This window comes from Condylura cristata, unplaced genomic scaffold (genome assembly GCF_000260355.1).
Source record: "Condylura cristata isolate star-nosed mole 26May11 unplaced genomic scaffold, ConCri1.0 scaffold00017, whole genome shotgun sequence".
Taxonomy (NCBI): domain Eukaryota; kingdom Metazoa; phylum Chordata; class Mammalia; order Eulipotyphla; family Talpidae; genus Condylura; species Condylura cristata.
Window position 1 is genome coordinate 2,415,817 of NW_004567118.1, and position 6,049 is coordinate 2,421,865.

Below are 6,049 nucleotides of genomic sequence, written 5' to 3' on the forward strand. Positions count from 1 at the left end.
GACGTCACCGGATGGACCATAGAGATGGACAGGAAGTGCCTCAGGAAGGGACGGCGGAGTGACTGCACGTCAGCGGCGCCCTCTACAGGCCAGCGCGCTCCCTAGCCGCCTGGGAACTGAGCGCTGGGCGCAATCCCTCCATGGTCGGCAGAGGGCGCCCGCGGCCCGCGATAAGGGCGCCGAGAGCTGGAACCCAAATCCAAGTCTGAAAAAGGCAAAATTTGCTTTGCAGTGGATCCGGATGTCCCTGGGGCTTTGCACCTGCGTAGCTCACTACGCCACCCTATCCTATCGACTTCCTATCCTATCTTCCTATCCTATCGTAAGCGACTCAGTAACAAACCTGCTAGACGGTGGGGTCTAGTTTTGTCACTAGCTGCTTTCACCGATAAGGAAACTGTTGCTCCCACTAACAAGCTGAGTGACCTTGGCAAATCACTCTGGGGAGCCTGAGCTTTCTCCTCTGTCCATGTAGCCCTACCTGGGCTGTGGTGAGGGCTAAATGAGATAACTATGCAAAGAGCCTAACACAGGAGACACTACAAATGGCAGGTAGAGACGCCCCAAGATAATGGAAGGTGTAAAGTTTGTCTGTCAAACACACCCCCCACTCAGTCTGATAACCCTATTAAGCTCCCCCTCCGCTCGTCCTTTCTTGGGAAAACTACTTCGTAACCCTTGATTCTCCCAGTGGACACCCTCAGTCTTCGCAGAACTGTTTCCCTCAAATATCGGCTGCGTGGCGAACCCCAGGTCATAAACTCAGGCCTCTCTGCTTCGCGTCAGTCCTCTCCTTATTCCTTTGTGACAACTCTACATTGAGGTGATTTTCCCAACTATACTGCTCTGTGTGGTGACTAAGGGAACGCTTTTCTAAGTGAGCGCCCCTCCAGTCCATCAAAAGGGAAGAAATCAGACCCTTTTGCTTTTAATTTCAGGCTATATTACACCTTTGTCATTGATCCTCCAACCTCTCCCCAAGGACTAAAGAATGGCAGACGGGAACGCCCCTCCTCAGCGCCTCCAAGGGCCCCACATCTGAAGGGACGTGGGACTCAGCACAGCTCTCTGCTCTTCCCACTCCTGCCCTTTCTCTTCCTCCTTTCCCGAGAATGAAATGGAAAATTTACTTGATTCAACATGTTCATCTTGCCAGCTTGGAGATAGGATATCAAGGGCTTGTTCCATTTGACTTCCTTTCTTTGTGCTGCTTTGCTTAAAAAAAAATCCATACATACATCCTCTTTCCTTCAATACTTAACAAGAAAGGGGAACAAACATGGAGTTTGTTTTGGCTTAAAAAATGTCTTTGGGGGCCCTCCCTGGTGGCACAGCGGGTTAAAGCACAGCACTGAGAATCTAAAGCTGCTTCCGCATGAGTTCGATTCCCGCCTGCCCCGGAGGTGACCACATGGCGTGGCAGACCTCTCCTGACCCGCCCGCTGCTCCCCTCAGCAGTGTACTTCGTGGATCTGCCTGTTCTGCTCCCCACTCTGTCTCTGGTGAATCCTCTCACCTTCCGCATCTCTGGCCTGTACCCCAGTTCTGTATGAATAAATAAATAAATCTTTAAAAGAAAAATGTCTTTGGGCAAAAGGAGTATAGCACCATAACACAGAGTAGTAGAAGCAATAAATACTGTGAGAACTTTACTAATTGTTTGGGGTATTATTGAAAATAACTATCTCACTGGGAAATATTAACAGCAAAATTCACTCAATTTTATTCACATATTCCATAAACGACAGTTTCAGAAGTGACAGCTTTTTAATGCAATGCACATATTTCCTGTAATACCAAGGAATTTTTTTGAAGCCAAAGAAAAAAATAAACTACAGACAACTTTTTTTTTTTTTTTAGCATAAAAGAACATAGCATATGGGATAGCCCAGAGATTCAAGGAGGTGAGAGGATTCTCCAGAGTCAGAATGGGGAGCAGAATAGGCAGACTGATTAAAATACACTGCTGAGGGGAGCAGCAGGAGAGACACGAGAGGTCTGCTGCGCCATATTTGGGTTTGCTTCTTGGCAGAGATCGAACTCAGGCTGCAGTTCTGGTGATAGTGCTGAGACTTAATAACCCCTAGCCCAACAGGAAGGTCCCCCAGATAACTTGACCGCCCAAACACAGATGCACATCTCTACATCATCACCCCATAAAAGACACTGAACCAAACACAGTTCCAAAATGAGGGTATTCCAATGGTCTGTCGGATATGACAGGTATATCCATATACCATTGCATACACACGTAATATCAGATGTAATTAACTGCCCATTATTATTATGTGACTTTCCTTAGAATCCTAGTAATGTAGCCACTGATAGTTCCTAATAAATAATTTACCTTCACCAAAAAATACTAAAAAAATAGCCTATCCAGGCCCTCCCTGGTGGTATAGCCGGTTAAAGCGCAGCACTGAGAATCTGGAGCTGCTTCCGCATGAGTTCGATTCCCGCCTGCCCCGGAGGTGACCCACATGGCGCGGCAGACCTCTCCTGACCCGCCCGCTGCTCCCCTCAGCAGTGTACTTTGTCAATCTGTCTGCTCTGCTCCCCACTCCGTCTCTGGTGAAGCCTCTCACCACCCCTGAGCCTCTGGCCTGTACCCCAGTTCTGTATGCACAAATAAATAAATCTTAAAAAAAAAAAAAGCCTATCCTACCCATAGGACCACCCACTATGAATAAGAAATTATACCTATTTCTAGATTAAAGTGTGTGTTCACCCCTAACCCCATTTCTCACATCATGTCTGCTCTGTCCTAGAGACTTTTAAGAACTTGAGGTTGGTGGGAGGCAGGAAGCAGAGAAGAAAGTTCTGAGCCTCTTAGCAAACTAGATTGGCTAGGGGAGGGCTGCTGAAAGGTGGCATTCTCTGGGAAGCTGGTGAGAAAAATCACAGGACCCCTGTCACCAAAACAAATGGTGTTCCTGTGACCAAGGCAGCCTTCTTTTTCTGCTTGAGGTAAGACTCAGATCTTAAGGTAAACACTCTACTTCTAAGTAGTAACTGCCACCCAGCTGGTAGTTATTAATGCAGAGAAACTTGAGGAAAAAGTGGCCCCTTTACTGCTCCACTGGGGCCCTGACCCAACCAGAGAGCCTGGAGCCCACTACAGAATCTGATGAAATAGCCTGAGCCTGTTCACTGGAAGTCCTGGCTGCTAGGACAGGGCCTCAGAGAAAGTGCACTAGTGAGACACCCTTCCTTTCCCCCCCTTTGACTTTACCTCTCAATTTTTCTCCAAATTTGAATCAACTCATCAAACACGTGTTGAACATCTACTTTGTGTCCAGGCAGTGTGGTAATTTCTGGAAGGACCATTAAAAGTCTGAAAAGTGAGCCTCCCTGGGGGCGCAAGGTGTTAAGTCACAGCACTGTGAAGCTCTCAGCACATGCCTGGCCAGGGAGCTGACCTACAGGGTGCAGCAGACCTCTCCTGTCCTGCCCGCTGCTCCTCTCAACAGTGGACTTCACTGCTCGCCACCCACTCTGTGTCTGGTGAAGCTTCTCACACTTTTCTTTCATCCCATCTCTGGTCTCACCCCAGCTCTTCTATGCATAAATAAAAAAAATAAATCTTAAAAACCAAGGTCTGTAAAGTAGGGGAAAACATCAAAGAAGAAGTGGAATACTGTTTTAAGGGCCACACTGGTGTCTGGACAGAGCTGTGTTTATAGCACTGAACTCCCTGGCCTGGGGGGGGGGGGCGCGTGGCCATTCTGCAAGGTGGCTCCTCCCACTGCAACTGAAATCCAGTATTTGTCTGCGTTATCTTCTAATGCCTGAGCACAGCCTGAATCTTGTGCAAGATGACCTGGCCTAAATAAAATCCCCTCTCTTCTCAGGCCATCAACCTGCCATCATCATAATGGATGTTTGGGGCTCTAAATTCTCCAAAGTTTTGTAATTATTAGGCAAAAATGTTCCTCCCCAACAAGCATCTTTTTTTTTTTTTTTTTTTGTCATTCAAGTTCCCTCCTTTCTTTCTCACTTGAAGGGCTGTCTTAAAATGTCAGGAAAAAGGAGAAAAAATAAGATACCCTCATGATGCAGATTTCCTAAGAAAATTTATTCTCCCATATCTACCTCCTCACCTTCTGTGGGAATAGAAAGGAATTTCACATGTTTATTTATGAGTTAGTCATCCTTTACTTGACCCTGCTTGTGGATCTAGCTGGTATTTCTTGGGCTTGGTTTAGGTTGGTTTTCTTTGAAAAGAAAAAAACATTTAATTCATATTGTGATTATAGGTGACAACATGATTAAGTTACTTGGGGCTTTTATTTTCTCTACTGATATTCAGCCCCCACCTCTGACAGTGGGTATTTTTGTCGCCTCCAGTTTCTGTTTGAGGTAATCCTTCAGATTTTCCTCAGGAGAGGCATACAAGAATCAAGCTGAATCAAGACGCTGATAAGAAGAGGGCTGAGAAAAGGGCGGCTGATAATCTCTTGTTGGCAACCTGCATGTGGAAACAGCTGTCCATCAGCCCAGGGCCAAAGGTCTGTATTAATTTGCACACTTGACACTAACTCAAAAGAAACAGCTCCTCGGGGGATTCTATTTCTTCCCAAAGTGAAGGAGGATGATTTTCCAACATGCCTTCTATTCCAAATCTGGAGTGTCCACCTGAGCCAGCGCGGACTCCCTCGCCAGCCCTCCCGGCCCTTAACCTCAGGTCAAACAGACTTGTCAGCGGCAGCAGCGGCCGCCCCGTGCCAGAATTAGCTGCCTCTCCGTTTGGGGGATTACAGTAATTATAGTGATTTATGCTTCCAGAGTGAAAATTAGCAATGTGGTGAGGTAACTCAAAGTGACTAGTTCTCTTCCTAGAGTTCACTCCACCCAGCTGAGCCACCAAATAAATCCAGTTTAGGGAGCGATTAGGAAGCCGCGCTCCCGCCTCCAGAGCCCAGCAGAACGAGCCAGAGACCAGGGACTGGGGGCGCGCTGCCGGCTCAGCAATCATCCTCCATCCTAACAAGAGTCCCCTTTGCTCCTCACTGCCCGAGTTCTGCCATAAGCACCAGTCTGAGCTTTTGTCTCTCAAATTCATTTTCCTTTGCCACTTTACCATCTTTTCGTGCAAATGAGCTGAGGGAAGGGAGAGGGGAAGTGAGACTAATTCTCTATCACATGGGTATGTGTGAGGCAAAGATATTTTTTTCTCCTTAGTTATATGTGACACGGTGATTTGCTTTTACATAACACAGAAAGACTCTGATCTTTCCTGATTCCCACAGCCCTCTCTTGAATATTGGTACAAGCAGAATGCATATGAAAATTTTCAAAAAATACAGAGATCCAGTATTGACTGGACATCCTCACCACTGCGCACAGGTTGAAATTCCCACTCTGTTTAATCACCATGGATTAGGCCCTAATGGGATGTCACAGGCAGCAAGGATTTATTGTGATCACTCTGTCAGCTACCCGGAAATGTGATTTGAATACAGTACTCAACACTCTTATTTCTCACAGTCTTAGGAAAGGATTTAAGAGATAATGTCCTCAAGTCCACACATTAAATCCCCTTATTATTTGAAATGGCTACACTCCCCAGATCTCCAGTCTCTAAAGTTCCTACTCCAAACCAATGTATAATATTCCTGTAGCTTTTTATCACTGGACCTCCTCTTAGTTTCCATGCTGGGTATAAATCTTTCATCTATCCTCTTCTCTTTTAAATCATCAATACATTTTTAAAGGATTTATTTATTTATGCATATAAGAACTAGGGTGCAGCTCAGAGGTGTGGGAGGGTGGATGAGAGGATTCACCAGAGACAGAGTGGGGAGCAGAACAGACAGATTAACTGAAATTACACTGTTGAGGGGAGCAGCAGGAGGGTCAGAAGAGTTCTGCCATGCCATGTGGGTCAGTTCCCTGGCAGGGAATTGAACTCATGCTGCAGTGGCTTCAGAGAGCTTCATAGTGCATGTTTAACCCCTTTGCACCACCAGGGAGATCCCCCATCAATACACTTTTTTAAAAAAGATTTATTTATTTACGCATACAGAACTGGGGTACAGGCCAGAGGTGC